Raw genomic sequence first — 20,318 nt, forward strand, 5'->3', positions numbered from 1 at the left:
CCAAAAATGTAGGCAAGCATGAAACACAGACATATAAAGTAGAGAAAATATACTGTAGGACAGGTCCTACTCATGCAAGAACCTACAGGACCCAGTCACACAGTCAACAGTTACTAGGTCGACATAATTCTGCCAAAAATGTTGACACTAGAATGTTGACATGTTTCAAGATGTTGAAAGGCTCTGATTATCTACATGCTCAAAATACCGTCATCTGAAATGTCACCATCTAAAATGAAAGGGTTAGGCTGTAGATTGAGGGTTAGGGTCCTGCTGTGAAGGAGGGGGGAAGGAGGGGTGATTAGTGGTAAGGCACTAGCAGAAGGGGTAGGGGTAAGGATTATGGTTAGGGGGATAAAATTCACCTGAACCACCGCTCAGCACAGTTCACCACTAGAAGTGCTGGTCACATGGCTGAAGAGGGTCGGAAGAAGATTCTGGAACTACTGCAGATACCAGGACCAGAGAAGTAACTGCTGGGCCACCAGGGACTTTAGGTTGATATTCTTAACACAACATCCATATAGACATGATAAATGTTGATATGGTTGATGTCAACACATTAAACATGCCTACATGAAGCATGTCAACATTATAACCATGTGCATAATGCCTGTTCACCTAGCATACCACACATTCCAGTCTAGTGGGAAAAGAACAGAGCTGAGACATACAAATTGAATGTGGCTCACAGTGGATATTTTACAGAAGGTGGTGTACCAGTGTGAGTAGTATAGGTGAGACTATGGTAGGTTCTAGTAAATGATGAGTCTGATTAATTGTAGTAGGGATTTACATAGGCTATAGAGGCACAAAATAAGGGGCCCTACACATGGGAGAGATGTGTGCTGAGTGAACCGCTCAGCACACATCTCTCCTGCCGCTCAGCACAGCGCGATGTGTGGGTCGGAAGAAGATTCTGGAAGACGGGGGGGGGGGGCGCTCATTTCGCATCGCTATCGCTGTAGGGGGTACACACGAGTGATCTATGCTTAAAATCTAAGCAATCTAGTCAGATTGCTTAGATTTTAAGCATGGATCTCTCCGTGAGTACCCCCCTTAAGTCTTCTGTGAAACAGAAACATAGGAACAGAGAATTTGATGGCAGATAAGAACCACTTGGTCCATAATGTTTGCACTTTAAGATGTGATAATCAGAAATGAGGAGGTGTAGATTAGAAATAGTTCTAAGGAGAGGTGAAAGAAAGTATTTGGAAGAGTAATGAGATGCATGATATGGAGTAATATGAATTGGATTCTGGAGGATATAGAGAACCAGAGTAGAGTCAGTCTTTCCATGACATTAATGTGGATTGATGTCGGAACAAATGAGTCTGGGGAGTTTCAGATTTGATGAGGTCACTGTTGTCAAGGAAGGAGATCATGAGAGCAAAAATTAAAGTTTTGATTGGATCTTGGGTATGAAAAGGGCAAAATCTAGCAATATTTGGAAGGTGGAGGCAGCATGACTGAGAGGGAGACTGGATGTAAGGCATAAGGCAGAGAGCACAATGGTGATAGTAAGGCAACAGGCTTTTTAGAAATTTAGAAATTTGTGATGTTGGTGAGAGATATTTTGGAACAGAGGTAGTGTAAAACTATGTCATGTGGTCAATGGAGTGGTGAAAATGCAAGAGAAGTGGATGATTCGCAGCAGAGAGTTCCAGGAGACTATGTATAAAGAGACAACACATATTTTTCTACAAATACTTAAAAAGGTGTGTGGACTCTGGGGCAATAATGATGGCAGAAAGTTCATCCAGCTGTTTCAATTAAAAGGTGCTGACAGACAGTGGGCTTTTAACTCAGAATTATTTGTGAAGCGAGTAGATGTTCATTGAAAGTGGAGTGCACTCCATGTTGCTACTCCTTCTGGGAAGCTTCATTCCCTGTACCAAGATGGCCATCAAGGTTATTACTGAGCCTTTGCAGAGCCATCTTGGAACTGTGTTAGAGTGTCATGTCACAGTGAGAGACATTAGTCTTCAACTTATCTCCAGTGAGATGTTAGATTTAGATGCTATTCCACCACCCTGTGCCACTACCTGGTACCTATATACACTCACCAGATGGTGAATTGTATGGCAACTCGTTCCACTCCATCTACCAGTGTGTATAAAAGTGAGCACAGCTGTACCTGCTTTTTTTCTTCAATAAAACCACTCCACTGGTGAAGTAACTGGGCTGTTCATAGTTATACGGCATCCAGTACAGAACCCCTGATACATACTCAAGCCTGTACACACACAATGCCGATATTTACAGAGTTAAGTGATTATCAGCCAACTGCACATGCACCATGGTCACATTGCACACATGCCAAGGTACCTCAGTGATGCCTCTAACAGTGAAGCAATTGACAGTCATGGGCCGTTTGTGGGAGGCAACAAGGAGCGATGTCAAAACCCATTCACCAGCATCTTAGATCCCGTTGCCCTTCTGTGCAAACATATGGTCACTCAGATGGTCGATTAAGGATCTGCGACCACTGCTACATGTTTGTAGCAGTTGCTTGGATCTGTGAAGCCACCGGTGGTTGTCTCAATCCATTTTAAGGTGGCTACAGCATTAGCATATGGGGCCTAATTCAGACCTGAGCGTAGCAGCAAATTTGTTAGCAGATGGGCAAAACCATGTGCACTGTAGGCAGAGCTGGCCTTAGGCATAGGCAAACTAGGCAAATGCCTAGGGCATTTGGTATGCTTATGGGCACCAGCAGCTTCTGATGATTAAAATGATATGCGGCATGCCTATATTCTGTGTGTGACTGCTGCTGTATCTGCATACGAAATGCTATGTTGCAGTGTATTCCTGGAAATCACTGTAATGTAGCATTTCATATGCAGATACAGCCGCAGTCTCACACAGAATATAAGCATGTTGCATATCATTTTAATCAGCAGAAGCTGTTTGTGCATCCTAGCCACATAGTAATCCAAATAAGATGCATTTTCATAAACAAAAGGCGCCCGACGTTAGCAGAGCTGCCAGCTGACTCATGCCAGGCATCTCCTGCAGAACTAGCGGCGGTGCTAGGGGGCACCAGCCAAAATCTTGCCTAGGGCATCATATTGGATAGGGCCGGCTCTGACTGTAGGAGGGGGGGGGGCACGTATAACATGTGCAGAAAGAGTTAGATTTGGGTGGGGTGTGTTACTTAAAACTGAAATCTAAATTGCAGTCTAAAAATAAAGCTGCCCTTATTTACCCTGCACAGAAACAAAATAACCCACTCAAATCTAACTCTCTCTGCACATGTTATATCTGCCCCCCCCTCCCCCCCCCCTCTAGCAGTGCGCATTGATTTGCCCATCTGCTAACAAATTTGCTGCTACGATCAACTCTGAATTAGGCCCTTGGTCGCTACTCTGCTGCATACAAGTTCACAGCTGTAAATGCATGAGTGCCATCTCTAAATCAGCCCCATATTTCTGACTTGCTTAGCATATTATTTTAACTGAGTAGCATACATTTCCTAAGTCCATATTGAAAACCAAAAACAACAATATATTCATCCGTTATACTCCATAAGTGTGTAGGTTTTGCTGAATTATTTGTATTACAGTTGAGAATTTTTCATTATGGTTTGCTTCTCTGCAACCTTACTCCCAAGTGAGCCATCTTAAATGGCCAAATTATGACAAAATATTTTTAGCAAGTTCTTATTATAGGATAGCTGTTGTTTTGGGGATTGTAGCTCACAAGAGGATAGACAAGCACAGGAGCCGAACAGAACAGAAAATGACATTCTTGAATCAGGGACTTGAATATTTTGTTTTGCTTTTTCCAAAATACATGAAAATGCATAAATGATGCATCTTATATGTATTTTTGTTATTGCACAAAGTAATTAATTGGGGGTATTGTAATTAGATTTGTTTTATTTGGTATTTGTATAAGAAACTTTTTAATTTTTGGGGGGTATAAAAAAAAACCTGACATTTATAAGCTTATTTTCCATAAACCTTAGAAATAATTATCTAATTTCATGGAAACATTTCACGTTGTACTTAAACTTCATATTTTGAGAGGAGGTTTTGGCAAGAGCACCTTTTTAAAGGACAGACACTGAGCTGTTTGGTTTTGGTTTTTACCTTTGAAATTACTGCAGCTTTAAATCTACAGCTGAGATCACCAGAATTGTTCTGCTTCAGAAAACTCTGATCTTAGAACCTCATTCAGCTTGGAACTCAAATTGCGATCCAACCGCAATAATCACAATGATGATGCAGGCGCATGCACAGGGCCCATCCTGCGCATGCGCCCGCATTTACAGTGGCCGCCCCGCAGTATTTGCAAACGCTTCTGCCTTATTGACAAGCAGAGGCATTTACAGGGCGGCAACGCTCTGTTTCCAAGACGGAGACAGAGCGTTGCGGGGGTGGCAGCTTCAGAACAGGGCGTGGTGGCACGTTATTGGGGCAGCTGCTTGACGTCACACACAGTTGCTCCGATCAAACATATGGTGGCAAGCCTCCTGTTATCGCAGCCAGGCTACACCGGTAGGAGGTTTCCCTAATTTCTGTGACCGCGCACTAATTGCAGTGCGATCGTAATTACTGGGGGCGGTGGTGAGCATGCTGGGCGGCCTTGCCCTGCGATGGGCGTCCCCAGCATGCGAGTCGAAGGATGGCAAATTCTGCTAAAAAGCAGAAGTTGCAATCCTTATTGAATAGAGTACTTATTACATAACCCCCTTTGGGGGGTATTCAATTAGATGCAATCTGTGTTCAGCCGAAAAATGGACTCGTGATCGTGTGATAACACATGGGATCCAGGATAAATCCCCGATTCTATGTGTTATCGTGGCTCCGGCAACCAGTTATCATGGATTATGCTTTGGGTACCTGAGGCACCCGAAGCATAATCTCTGATAAATGCCGACATCGGGGGTAGGAGAGCACCACATTATGGCTGATTGGATAGCTCCGGCGATACAATTACCCACGGTAATTGACCATGGGTAGTTGGATACCCCCCTTTGTTTCTTTTCCTATGGTAGTGGATATTTCAGTTTTTGTCGAAAACATATAAATTGAATAAGCCCATATGTATCAGATAGGCAGGTATTTTTATTTATTCAATATCTTTTTCTGTACTTCACTAAAAGGTCTGCACAACCTGGAAAGGTTTTGTCTGTGACACAAGATGCTGGTGTTTTACAATATATGCATCTCAGGAGAGAGATACTTGCTGGGCATCTACACTAATCGTGGCTCCATCTGTGCCTGTGAGCGCTGCGTCTGGGGTGCGTGTGCGTCCGTGATGCACACGTGCTCCATTCACTTGAATGGGAGTGACTGTGTGCGCTCTAGAGATGTGCACTTGAAATTTTTCGGGTTTTGTGTTTTGGTTTTGGGTTCGGTTCCGCGGCCGTGTTTTGGGTTCGATCGCGTTTTGGCAAAACCTCACCGAATTTTTTTTGTCGGATTCTGGTGTGTTTTGGATTCGGGTGTTTTTTTCAAAAAACACTAAAAAACAGCTTAAATCATAGAATTTGGGGGTCATTTTGATCCCAAAGTATTATTAACCTCAAAAACCATAATTTCCACTCATTTTCAGTCTATTCTGAATACCTCACACCTCACAATATTATGTTTAGTCCTAAAATTTGCACCGAGGTCGCTGGATGGCTAAGCTAAGCGACCCTAGTGGCCGACACAAACACCTGGCCCATCTGGGAGTGGCACTGCAGTGTCACGCAGGATGGCCCTTCCAAAAAACACTCCCCAAACAGCACATGACGCAAAGAAGAAAAAAAGAGGCGCAATGAGGTAGCTGTGTGAGTAAGATAAGCGACCCTAGTGGCCGACACAAACACCTGGCCCATCTAGGAGTGGCACTGCAGTGTCACGCAGGATGGCCCTTCCAAAAAACGCTCCCCAAACAGCACATGACGCAAAGAAGAAAAAAAGAGGCGCAATGAGGTAGCTGTGTGAGTAAGCTAAGCGACCCTAGTGGCCGACACAAACACCTGGCCCATCTAGGAGTGTCACTGCAGTGTCACGCAGGATGGCCCTTCCAAAAAACACTCCCCAAACAGCACATGACGCAAAGAAGAAAAAAAGAGGCGCAATGAGGTAGCTGTGTGAGTAAGATAAGCGACCCTAGTGGCCGACACAAACACCTGGCCCATCTAGGAGTGGCACTGCAGTGTCACGCAGGATGGCCCTTCCAAAAAACACTCCCCAAACAGCACATGACGCAAAGAAGAAAAAAAGAGGCGCAATGAGGTAGCTGTGTGAGTAAGCTAAGCGACCCTAGTGGCCGACACAAACACCTGGCCCATCTAGGAGTGGCACTGCAGTGTCATGCAGGATGGCCCTTCCAAAAAACACTCCCCAAACAGCACATGACGCAAAGAAGAAAAAAAGAGGTGCAATGAGGTAGCTGTGTGAGTAAGATAAGCGACCCTAGTGGCCGACACAAACACCTGGCCCATCTAGGAGTGGCACTGCAGTGTCACGCAGGATGGCCCTTCCAAAAAACACTCCCCAAACAGCACATGACTCAAAGAAGAAAAAAAGAGGCGCAATGAGGTAGCTGTGTGAGTAAGCTAAGCGACCCTAGTGGCCGACACAAACACCTGGCCCATCTAGGAGTGGCACTGCAGTGTCACGCAGGATGGCCCTTGCAAAAAACACTCCCCAAACAGCACATGACGCAAAGAAAAGAAAAAAGGGCGCAATGAGGTAGCTGTGTGAGTAAGATAAGCGACCCTAGTGGCCGACACAAACACCTGGCCCATCTAGGAGTGGCACTGCAGTGTCACGCAGGATGGCCCTTCCAAAAAACACTCCCCAAACAGCACATGACGCAAAGAAGAAAAAAAGAGGCGCAATGAGGTAGCTGTGTGAGTAAGCTAAGCGACCCTAGTGGCCGACACAAACACCTGGCCCATCTAGGAGTGGCACTGCAGTGTCACGCAGGATGGCCCTTCCAAAAAACACTCCCCAAACAGCACATGACGCAAAGAAGAAAAAAAGAGGCGCAATGAGGTAGCTGTGTGAGTAAGATAAGCGACCCTAGTGGCCGACACAAACACCTGGCCCATCTAGGAGTTGCACTACAGTGTCACGCAGGATGGCCCTTCCAAAAAACACTCCCCAAACAGCACATGACGCAAAGAAGAAAAAAAGAGGCGCAATGAGGTAGCTGTGTGAGTAAGCTAAGCGACCCTAGTGGCCGACACAAACACCTGGCCCATCTAGGAGTGGCACTGCAGTGTCACGCAGGATGGCCCTTCCAAAAAACACTCCCCAAACAGCACATGACGCAAAGAAGAAAAAAAGAGGCGCAATGAGGTAGCTGTGTGAGTAAGCTAAGCAACCCTAGTGGCCGACACAAACACCTGGCCCATCTAGGAGTGGCACTGCAGTGTCACGCAGGATGGTTCTTCCAAAAAACACTCCCCAAACAGCACATGACGCAAAGAAGAAAAAAAGAGGCGCAATGAGGTAGCTGTGTGAGTAAGCTAAGCGACCCTAGTGGCCGACACAAACACCTGGCCCATCTAGGAGTGGCACTGCAGTGTCACGCAGGATGGCCCTTCCAAAAAACACTCCCCAAACAGCACATGACGCAAAGAGGAAAAAAAGAGGCGCAATGAGGTAGCTGTGTGAGTAAGATAAGCGACCCTAGTGGCCGACACAAACACCTGGCCCATCTAGGAGTGGCACTGCAGTGTCACGCAGGATGGCCCTTCCAAAAAACACTCCCCAAACAGCACATGACGCAAAGAAGAAAAAAAGAGGCGCAATGAGGTAGCTGTGTGAGTAAGCTAAGCGACCCTAGTGGCCGACACAAACACCTGGCCCATCTAGGAGTGGCACTGCAGTGTCATGCAGGATGGCCCTTCCAAAAAACACTCCCCAAACAGCACATGACGCAAAGAAGAAAAAAAGAGGCGCAATGAGGTAGCTGTGTGAGTAAGATAAGCGACCCTAGTGGCCGACACAAACACCTGGCCCATCTAGGAGTGGCACTGCAGTGTCACGCAGGATGGCCCTTCCAAAAAACACTCCCCAAACAGCACATGACGCAAAGAAGAAAAAAAGAGGCGCAATGAGGTAGCTGTGTGAGTAAGCTAAGCGACCCAAGTGGCCGACACAAACACCTGGCCCATCTAGGAGTGTCACTGCAGTGTCACGCAGGATGGCCCTTCCAAAAAACACTCCCCAAACAGCACATGACGCAAAGAAGAAAAAAAGAGGCGCAATGAGGTAGCTGTGTGAGTAAGATAAGCGACCCTAGTGGCCGACACAAACACCTGGCCCATCTAGGAGTGGCACTGCAGTGTCACGCAGGATGGCCCTTCCAAAAAACACTCCCCAAACAGCACATGATGCAAAGAAGAAAAAAAGAGGCGCAATGAGGTAGCTGTGTGAGTAAGCTAAGCGACCCTAGTGGCCGACACAAACACCTGGCCCATCTAGGAGTGGCACTGCAGTGTCATGCAGGATGGCCCTTCCAAAAAACACTCCCCAAACAGCACATGACGCAAAGAAGAAAAAAAGAGGTGCAATGAGGTAGCTGTGTGAGTAAGATAAGCGACCCTAGTGGCCGACACAAACACCTGGCCCATCTAGGAGTGGCACTGCAGTGTCACGCAGGATGGCCCTTCCAAAAAACACTCCCCAAACAGCACATGACGCAAAGAAAAGAAAAAAAGGCGCAATGAGGTAGCTGTGTGAGTAAGATAAGCGACCCTAGTGGCCGACACAAACACCTGGCCCATCCAGGAGTGGCACTGCAGTGTCACGCAGGATGGCCCTTCCAAAAAACACTCCCCAAACAGCACATGACGCAAAGAAGAAAAAAAGAGGCGCAATGAGGTAGCTGTGTGAGTAAGCTAAGCGACCCTAGTGGCCGACACAAACACCTGGCCCATCTAGGAGTGGCACTGCAGTGTCACGCAGGATGGCCCTTCCAAAAAACACTCCCCAAACAGCACATGACGCAAAGAAGAAAAAAAGAGGCGCAATGAGGTAGCTGTGTGAGTAAGATAAGCGACCCTAGTGGCCGACACAAACACCTGGCCCATCTAGGAGTGGCACTACAGTGTCACGCAGGATGGCCCTTCCAAAAAACACTCCCCAAACAGCACATGACGCAAAGCAGAAAAAAAAGGCGCAATGAGGTAGCTGTGTGAGTAAGCTAAGCGACCCTAGTGGCCGACACAAACACCTGGCCCATCTAGGAGTGGCACTGCAGTGTCATGCAGGATGGCCCTTCCAAAAAACACTCCCCAAACAGCACATGACGCAAAGAAGAAAAAAAGAGGCGCAATGAGGTAGCTGTGTGAGTAAGATAAGCGACCCTAGTGGCCGACACAAACACCTGGCCCATCTAGGAGTGGCACTGCAGTGTCACGCAGGATGGCCCTTCCAAAAAACACTCCCCAAACAGCACATGACGCAAAGAAGAAAAAAAGAGGCGCAATGAGGTAGCTGTGTGAGTAAGCTAAGCGACCCTAGTGGCCGACACAAACACCTGGCCCATCTAGGAGAGTCACTGCAGTGTCACGCAGGATGGCCCTTCCAAAAAACACTCCCCAAACAGCACATGACGCAAAGAAGAAAAAAAGAGGCGCAATGAGGTAGCTGTGTGAGTAAGATAAGCGACCCTAGTGGCCGACACAAACACCTGGCCCATCTAGGAGTGGCACTGCAGTGTCACGCAGGATGGCCCTTCCAAAAAACGCTCCCCAAACAGCACAAGACGCAAAGAAGAAAAAAAGAGGCGCAATGAGGCAGCTGTGTGAGTAAGCTAAGCGACCCTAGTGGCCGACACAAACACCTGGCCCATCTAGGAGTGTCACTGCAGTGTCACGCAGGATGGCCCTTCCAAAAAACACTCCCCAAACAGCACATGACGCAAAGAAGAAAAAAAGAGGCGCAATGAGGTAGCTGTGTGAGTAAGATAAGCGACCCTAGTGGCCGACACAAACACCTGGCCCATCTAGGAGTGGCACTGCAGTGTCACGCAGGATGGCCCTTCCAAAAAACACTCCCCAAACAGCACATGACGCAAAGAAGAAAAAAAGAGGCGCAATGAGGTAGCTGTGTGAGTAAGCTAAGCGACCCTAGTGGCCGACACAAACACCTGGCCCATCTAGGAGTGGCACTGCAGTGTCATGCAGGATGGCCCTTCCAAAAAACACTCCCCAAACAGCACATGACGCAAAGAAGAAAAAAAGAGGTGCAATGAGGTAGCTGTGTGAGTAAGATAAGCGACCCTAGTGGCCGACACAAACACCTGGCCCATCTAGGAGTGGCACTGCAGTGTCACGCAGGATGGCCCTTCCAAAAAACACTCCCCAAACAGCACATGACTCAAAGAAGAAAAAAAGAGGCGCAATGAGGTAGCTGTGTGAGTAAGCTAAGCGACCCTAGTGGCCGACACAAACACCTGGCCCATCTAGGAGTGGCACTGCAGTGTCACGCAGGATGGCCCTTCCAAAAAACACTCCCCAAACAGCACATGACGCAAAGAAAAGAAAAAAGGGCGCAATGAGGTAGCTGTGTGAGTAAGATAAGCGACCCTAGTGGCCGACACAAACACCTTGCCCATCTAGGAGTGGCACTGCAGTGTCACGCAGGATGGCCCTTCCAAAAAACACTCCCCAAACAGCACATGACGCAAAGAAGAAAAAAAGAGGCGCAATGAGGTAGCTGTGTGAGTAAGCTAAGCGACCCTAGTGGCCGACACAAACACCTGGCCCATCTAGGAGTGGCACTGCAGTGTCACGCAGGATGGCCCTTCCAAAAAACACTCCCCAAACAGCACATGACGCAAAGAAGAAAAAAAGAGGCGCAATGAGGTAGCTGTGTGAGTAAGATAAGCGACCCTAGTGGCCGACACAAACACCTGGCCCATCTAGGAGTGGCACTACAGTGTCACGCAGGATGGCCCTTCCAAAAAACACTCCCCAAACAGCACATGACGCAAAGAAGAAAAAAAGAGGCGCAATGAGGTAGCTGTGTGAGTAAGCTAAGCGACCCTAGTGGCCGACACAAACACCTGGCCCATCTAGGAGTGGCACTGCAGTGTCACGCAGGATGGCCCTTCCAAAAAACACTCCCCAAACAGCACATGACGCAAAGAAGAAAAAAAGAGGCGCAATGAGGTAGCTGTGTGAGTAAGATAAGCGACCCTAGTGGCCGACACAAACACCTGGCCCATCTAGGAGTGGCACTGCAGTGTCACGCAGGATGGTTCTTCCAAAAAACACTCCCCAAACAGCACATGACGCAAAGAAGAAAAAAAGAGGCGCAATGAGGTAGCTGTGTGAGTAAGCTAAGCGACCCTAGTGGCCGACACAAACACCTGGCCCATCTAGGAGTGGCACTGCAGTGTCACGCAGGATGGCCCTTCCAAAAAAACACTCCCCAAACAGCACATGACGCAAAGAAGAAAAAAAGAGGCGCAATGAGGTAGCTGTGTGAGTAAGATAAGCGACCCTAGTGGCCGACACAAACACCTGGCCCATCTAGGAGTGGCACTGCAGTGTCACGCAGGATGGCCCTTCCAAAAAACACTCCCCAAACAGCACATGACGCAAAGAAGAAAAAAAGAGGCGCAATGAGGTAGCTGTGTGAGTAAGCTAAGCGACCCTAGTGGCCGACACAAACACCTGGCCCATCTAGGAGTGGCACTGCAGTGTCATGCAGGATGGCCCTTCCAAAAAACACTCCCCAAACAGCACATGACGCAAAGAAGAAAAAAAGAGGCGCAATGAGGTAGCTGTGTGAGTAAGATAAGCGACCCTAGTGGCCGACACAAACACCTGGCCCATCTAGGAGTGGCACTGCAGTGTCACGCAGGATGGCCCTTCCAAAAAACACTCCCCAAACAGCACATGACGCAAAGAAGAAAAAAAGAGGCGCAATGAGGTAGCTGTGTGAGTAAGCTAAGCGACCCTAGTGGCCGACACAAACACCTGGCCCATCTAGGAGTGTCACTGCAGTGTCACGCAGGATGGCCCTTCCAAAAAACACTCCCCAAACAGCACATGACGCAAAGAAGAAAAAAAGAGGCGCAATGAGGTAGCTGTGTGAGTAAGATAAGCGACCCTAGTGGCCGACACAAACACCTGGCCCATCTAGGAGTGGCACTGCAGTGTCACGCAGGATGGCCCTTCCAAAAAACACTCCCCAAACAGCACATGACGCAAAGAAGAAAAAAAGAGGCGCAATGAGGTAGCTGTGTGAGTAAGCTAAGCGACCCTAGTGGCCGACACAAACACCTGGCCCATCTAGGAGTGGCACTGCAGTGTCATGCAGGATGGCCCTTCCAAAAAACACTCCCCAAACAGCACATGACGCAAAGAAGAAAAAAAGAGGTGCAATGAGGTAGCTGTGTGAGTAAGATAAGCGACCCTAGTGGCCGACACAAACACCTGGCCCATCTAGGAGTGGCACTGCAGTGTCACGCAGGATAGCCCTTTCAAAAAACACTCCCCAAACAGCACATGACTCAAAGAAGAAAAAAAGAGGCGCAATGAGGTAGCTGTGTGAGTAAGCTAAGCGACCCTAGTGGCCGACACAAACACCTGGCCCATCTAGGAGTGGCACTGCAGTGTCACGCAGGATGGCCCTTCCAAAAAACACTCCCCAAACAGCACATGACGCAAAGAAAAGAAAAAAAAGCGCAATGAGGTAGCTGTGTGAGTAAGATAAGCGACCCTAGTGGCCGACACAAACACCTGGCCCATCTAGGAGTGGCACTGCAGTGTCACGCAGGATGGCCCTTCCAAAAAACACTCCCCAAACAGCACATGACGCAAAGAAGAAAAAAAGAGGCGCAATGAGGTAGCTGTGTGAGTAAGCTAAGCGACCCTAGTGGCCGACACAAACACCTGGCCCATCTAGGAGTGGCACTGCAGTGTCATGCAGGATGGCCCTTCCAAAAAACACTCCCCAAACAGCACATGACGCAAAGAAGAAAAAAAGAGGCGCAATGAGGTAGCTGTGTGAGTAAGATAAGCGACCCTAGTGGCCGACACAAACACCTGGCCCATCTAGGAGTGGCACTGCAGTGTCACGCAGGATGGCCCTTCCAAAAAACACTCCCCAAACAGCACATGACGCAAAGAAGAAAAAAAGAGGCGCAATGAGGTAGCTGTGTGAGTAAGCTAAGCGACCCTAGTGGCCGACACAAACACCTGGCCCATCTAGGAGTGTCACTGCAGTGTCACGCAGGATGGCCCTTCCAAAAAACACTCCCCAAACAGCACATGACGCAAAGAAGAAAAAAAGAGGCGCAATGAGGTAGCTGTGTGAGTAAGATAAGCGACCCTAGTGGCCGACACAAACACCTGGCCCATCTAGGAGTGGCACTGCAGTGTCACGCAGGATGGCCCTTCCAAAAAACACTCCCCAAACAGCACATGACGCAAAGAAGAAAAAAAGAGGCGCAATGAGGTAGCTGTGTGAGTAAGCTAAGCGACCCTAGTGGCCGACACAAACACCTGGCCCATCTAGGAGTGGCACTGCAGTGTCATGCAGGATGGCCCTTCCAAAAAACACTCCCCAAACAGCACATGACGCAAAGAAGAAAAAAAGAGGTGCAATGAGGTAGCTGTGTGAGTAAGATAAGCGACCCTAGTGGCCGACACAAACACCTGGCCCATCTAGGAGTGGCACTGCAGTGTCACGCAGGATAGCCCTTTCAAAAAACACTCCCCAAACAGCACATGACTCAAAGAAGAAAAAAAGAGGCGCAATGAGGTAGCTGTGTGAGTAAGCTAAGCGACCCTAGTGGCCGACACAAACACCTGGCCCATCTAGGAGTGGCACTGCAGTGTCACGCAGGATGGCCCTTCCAAAAAACACTCCCCAAACAGCACATGACGCAAAGAAAAGAAAAAAAAGCGCAATGAGGTAGCTGTGTGAGTAAGATAAGCGACCCTAGTGGCCGACACAAACACCTGGCCCATCTAGGAGTGGCACTGCAGTGTCACGCAGGATGGCCCTTCCAAAAAACACTCCCCAAACAGCACATGACGCAAAGAAAAAAAGAGGCGCAATGAGGTAGCTGTGTGAGTAAGCTAAGCGACCCTAGTGGCCGACACAAACACCTGGCCCATCTAGGAGTGGCACTGCAGTGTCACGCAGGATGGCCCTTCCAAAAAACACTCCCCAAACAGCACATGACGCAAAGAAGAAAAAAAGAGGCGCAATGAGGTAGCTGTGTGAGTAAGATAAGCGACCCTAGTGGCCGACACAAACACCTGGCCCATCTAGGAGTGGCACTACAGTGTCACGCAGGATGGCCCTTCCAAAAAACACTCCCCAAACAGCACATGACGCAAAGAAGAAAAAAAGAGGCGCAATGAGGTAGCTGTGTGAGTAAGCTAAGCGACCCTAGTGGCCGACACAAACACCTGGCCCATCTAGGAGTGGCACTGCAGTGTCACGCAGGATGGCCCTTCCAAAAAACACTCCCCAAACAGCACATGACGCAAAGAAGAAAAAAAGAGGCGCAATGAGGTAGCTGTGTGAGTAAGATAAGCGACCCTAGTGGCCGACACTAACACCTGGCCCATCTAGGAGGGGCACTGCAGTGTCACGCAGGATGGTTCTTCCAAAAAACACTCCCCAAACAGCACATGACGCAAAGAAGAAAAAAAGAGGCGCAATGAGGTAGCTGTGTGAGTAAGCTAAGCGACCCTAGTGGCCGACACAAACACCTGGCCCATCTAGGAGTGGCACTGCAGTGTCACGCAGGATGGCCCTTCCAAAAAACATTACCCAAACAGCACATGACGCAAAGAAGAAAAAAAGAGGCGCAATGAGGTAGCTGTGTGAGTAAGATAAGCGACCCTAGTGGCCGACGCAAACACCTGGCCCATCTAGGAGTGGCACTGCAGTGTCACGCAGGATGGCCCTTCCAAAAAACACTCCCCAAACAGCACATGACGCAAAGAAGAAAAAAAGAGGCGCAATGAGGTAGCTGTGTGAGTAAGCTAAGCGACCCTAGTGGCCGACACAAACACCTGGCCCATCTAGGAGTGGCACTGCAGTGTCATGCAGGATGGCCCTTCCAAAAAACACTCCCCAAACAGCACATGACGCAAAGAAGAAAAAAAGAGGCGCAATGAGGTAGCTGTGTGAGTAAGATAAGCGACCCTAGTGGCCGACACAAACACCTGGCCCATCTAGGAGTGGCACTGCAGTGTCACGCAGGATGGCCCTTCCAAAAAACACTCCCCAAACAGCACATGACGCAAATAAAAATGAAAGAAAAAAGAGGTGCAAGATGGAATTGTCCTTGGGCCCTCCCACCCACCCTTATGTTGTATAAACAGGACATGCACACTTTAACCAACCCATCATTTCAGTGACAGGGTCTGCCACACGACTGTGACTGAAATGACGGGTTGGTTTGGACCCCCACCGAAAAAGAAGCAATTAATCTCTCCTTGCACAAACTGGCTCTACAGAGGCAAGATGTCCACCTCATCATCATCCTCCGATATATCACCGTGTACATCCCGCTCCTCACAGATTATCAATTCGTCCCCACTGGAATCCACCATCTCAGCTCCCTGTGTACTTTGTGGAGGCAATTGCTGCTGGTCAATGTCTCCAGGGAGGAATTGATTATAATTCATTTTAATGAACATCATCTTCTCCACATTTTCTGGAAGTAACCTCGTACGCCGATTGCTGACAAGGTGAGCGGCGGCACTAAACACTCTTTCGGAGTACACACTTGTGGGAGGGCAACTTAGGTAGAATAAAGCCAGTTTGTGCAAGGGCCTCCAAATTGCCTCTTTTTCCTGCCAGTATAAGTACGGACTGTCTGACGTGCCTACTTGGATGCGGTCACTCATATAATCCTCCACCATTCTTTCAATGGTGACAGAATCATATGCAGTGACAGTAGACGACATGTCCGTAATCATTGTCAGGTCCTTCAGTCCGGACCAGATGTCAGCATCAGCAGTCGCTCCAGACTGCCCTGCATCACCGCCAGCGGGTGGGCTCGGAATTCTGAGCCTTTTCCTCGCACCCCCAGTTGCGGGAGAATGTGAAGGAGGAGATGTTGACAGGTCGCGTTCCGCTTGACTTGACAATTTTGTCACCAGCAGGTCTTTGAACCCCAGCAGACTTGTGTCTGCCGGAAAGAGAGATCCAAGGTAGGTTTTAAATCTAGGATCGAGCACGGTGGCCAAAATGTAGTGCTCTGATTTCAACAGATTGACCACCCGTGAATCCTTGTTAAGCGAATTAAGGGCTCCATCCACAAGTCCCACATGCCTAGCGGAATCGCTCCCTTTTAGCTCCTCCTTCAATGCCTCCAGCTTCTTCTGCAAAAGCCTGATGAGGGGAATGACCTGACTCAGGCTGGCAGTGTCTGAACTGACTTCACGTGTGGCAAGTTCAAAAGGTTGCAGAACCTTGCACAACGTTGAAATCATTCTCCACTGCGCTTGAGACAGGTACATTCCACCTCCTATATCGTGCTCAATTGTATAGGCTTGAATGGCCTTTTGCTGCTCCTCCAACCTCTGAAGCATATATAGGGTTGAATTCCACCTCGTTACCACTTCTTGCTTCAGATGATGGCAGGGCAGGTTCAGGCGTTTTTGGTGGTGCTCCAGTCTTCTGTACGTGGTGCCTGTACGCCGAAAGTGTCCCGCAATTCTTCTGGCCACCGACAGCATCTCTTGCACGCCCCTGTCGTTTTTTAAAAAATTCTGCACCACCAAATTCAAGGTATGTGCAAAACATGGGACGTGCTGGAATTTGCCCATATTTAATGCACACACAATATTGCTGGCGTTGTCCGATGCCACAAATCCACAGGAGAGTCCAATTGGGGTAAGCCATTCCGCGATGATCTTCCTCAGTTGCCTTAAGAGGTTTTCAGCTGTGTGCGTATTCTGGAAACCGGTGATACAAAGCGTAGCCTGCCTAGGAAAGAGTTGGCGTTTGCGAGATGCTGCTACTGGTGCCGCCGCTGCTGTTCTTGCGGCGGGAGTCCATACATCTACCCAGTGGGCTGTCACAGTCATATAGTCCTGACCCTGCCCTGCTCCACTTGTCCACATGTCCGTGGTTAAGTGGACATTGGGTACAACTGCACTTTTTAGGACACTGGTGAGTCTTTTTCTGACGTCCGTGTACATCCTCGGTATCGCCTGCCTAGAGAAGTGGAACCTAGATGGTATTTGGTAACGGGGGCACACTACCTCAAGAAATTGTCTAGTTCCCTGTGAACTAACGGCGGATACCGGACGCACGTCTAACACCAACATAGTTGTCAAGGCCTCAGTTATCCGCTTTGCAACAGGATGACTGCTGTGATATTTCATCTTCCTCGCAAAGGACTGTTGGACAGTCAATTGCTTGGTGGAAGTAGTAAAAGTGGGCTTACGACTTCCCCTCTGGGATGACCATCGACTCCCAGCAGCAACAACAGCAACGCCAGCAGCAGTAGGCGTTACACGCAAGGATGCATCGGAAGAATCCCAGGCAGGAGAGGACTCGTCAGAATTGCCAGTGACATGGCCTGCAGGACTATTGGCATTCCTGGGGAAGGAGGAAATTGACACTGAGGGAGTTGGTGGGGTGGTTTGCGTGAGCTTGGTTACAAGAGGAAGGGATTTACTGGTCAGTGGACTGCTTCCGCTGTCGCCCAAAGTTTTTGAACTTGTCACTGACTTATGATGAATGCGCTGCAGGTGACGTATAAGGGAGGATGTTCCGAGGTGGTTAACGTCCTTACCCCTACTTATTACAGCTTGACAAAGGCAACACACGGCTTGACAAATGTTGTCCGCATTTCTGTTGAAATACTTCCACACCGAAGAGCTGATTTTTTTGGTATTTTCACCAGGCATGTCAACGGCCCTATTCCTCCCACGGACAACAGGTGTCTCCCCGGGTGCCTGACTTAAACAAACCACCTCACCATCAGAATCCTCCTGGTCAATTTCCTCCCCAGCGCCAGCAACACCCATATCCTCCTCATCCTGGTGTACTTCAACACTGACATCTTCAATCTGACTATCAGGAACTGGACTGCGGGTGCTCCTTCCAGCACTTGCAGGGGGCGTGCAAATGGTGGAAGGCGCATGCTCTTCACGTCCAGTGTTGGGAAGGTCAGGCATCGCAACCGACACAATTGGACTCTCCTTGTGGATTTGGGATTTGGAAGAACGCACAGATCTTTGCGGTGCTTTTGCCAGCTTGAGTCTTTTCATTTTTCTAGCGAGAGGCTGAGTGCTTCCATCCTCATGTGAAGCTGAACCACTAGCCATGAACATAGGCCAGGGCCTCAGCCGTTCCTTGCCACTCCGTGTGGTAAATGGCATATTGGCAAGTTTACGCTTCTCCTCCGACAATTTTATTTTAGATTTTGGAGTCCTTTTTTTACTGATATTTGGTGTTTTGGATTTTACATGCTCTGTACTATGACATTGGGCATCGGCCTTGGCAGACGACGTTGCTGGCATTTCATCGTCTCGGCCATGACTAGTGGCAGCAGCTTCAGCACGAGGTGGAAGTGGATCTTGATCTTTCCCTAATTTTGGAACCTCAACATTTTTGTTCTCCATATTTTAATAGGCACAACTAAAAGGCACCTCAGGTAAACAATGGAGATGGATGGATACTAGTATACTTATGGATGGACCAGCGACTGCCGACACAGAGGTAGCTACAGCCGTGGACTACCGTACTGTGTCTGCTGCTAATATAGACTGGATGAAAATGAGATGAAATTAATATATATATATATAATATCACTAGTACTGCAGCCGGACAGGTATATATATTTATTATGTAATGACTGATGACGGACCTGCTGGACACTGTCAGCTCAGCAGCACCGCAGACTGCTACAGTAAGCTACTATAGTAGTATGTATCAAGAAGAAAGAGAAAAAAAAAAACCACGGGTAGGTGGTATACAATTATGGATGGACCAGCGACTGCCGACACAGAGGTAGCTACAGCCGTGGACTACCGTACTGTGTCTGCTGCTAATATAGACTGGATGATAATGAGATGAAATTAATATATATATATATATATATATATATATATAATATCACTAGTACTGCAGCCGGACAGGTATATATATTTATTATGTAATGACTGATGACGGACCTGCTGGACACTGTCAGCTCAGCAGCACCGCAGACTGCTACAGTAAGCTACTATAGTAGTATGTATCAAGAAGAAAGAGAAAAAAAAAAACACGGGTAGGTGGTATACAATTATGGATGGACCAGCGACTGCCGACACAGAGGTAGCTACAGCCGTGGACTACCGTACTGTGTCTGCTGCTAATATAGACTGGATGATAATGAGATGAAATTAATATATATATATATATATATATATATAATATCACTAGTACTGCAGCCGGACAGGTATATATATTTATTATGTAATGACTGATGACGGACCTGCTGGACACTGTCAGCTCAGCAGCACCGCAGACTGCTACAGTAAGCTACTATAGTAGTATGCATCAAGAAGAAAGAGAAGAAAAAAACCACGGGTAGGTGGTATACAATTATGGATGGACCAGCGACTGCCGACAGAGAGGTAGCTACAGCCGTGGACTACCGTACTGTGTCTGCTGCTAATATAGACTGGATGATAATGAGATGAAATATATATATATATATAATATCACTAGTATATATTTATTATGTAATGACTGATGACGGACCTGCTGGACACTGTCAGCTTAGCAGCACCGCAGACTGCTACAGTAAGCTACTATAGTAGTATGTATCAAGAAGAAAGAGAAAAAAAAAACCACGGGTAGGTGGTATACAACTATGGATGGACCAGCGACTGCCGACACAGAGGTAGCTACAGCCGTGGACTACCGTACTGTGTCTGCTGCTAATATAGACTGGATGATAATGAGATGAAATTAATTGATATATATATATATATAATATCACTAGTACTGCAGCCGGACAGGTATATATATTTATTATGTAATGACTGATGACGGACCTGCTGGACACTGTCAGCTCAGCAGCACCGCAGACTGCTACAGTAAGCTACTATAGTAGTATGTATCAAGAAGAAAGAGAAAAAAAAAACCACGGGTAGGTGGTATACAATTATGGATGGACCAGCGACTGCCGACAGAGAGGTAGCTACAGCCGTGGACTACCGTACTGTGTCTGCTGCTAATATAGACTGGATGATAATGAGATGAAATTAATATATATATATATATATATATATAATATCACTAGTATATATTTATTATGTAATGACTGATGACGGACCTGCTGGACACTGTCAGCTCAGCAGCACCGCAGACTGCTACAGTAAGCTA

The sequence above is a fragment of the Pseudophryne corroboree genome, chromosome 5 (assembly GCF_028390025.1).
Source record: "Pseudophryne corroboree isolate aPseCor3 chromosome 5, aPseCor3.hap2, whole genome shotgun sequence".
Lineage (NCBI taxonomy): Eukaryota > Metazoa > Chordata > Amphibia > Anura > Myobatrachidae > Pseudophryne > Pseudophryne corroboree.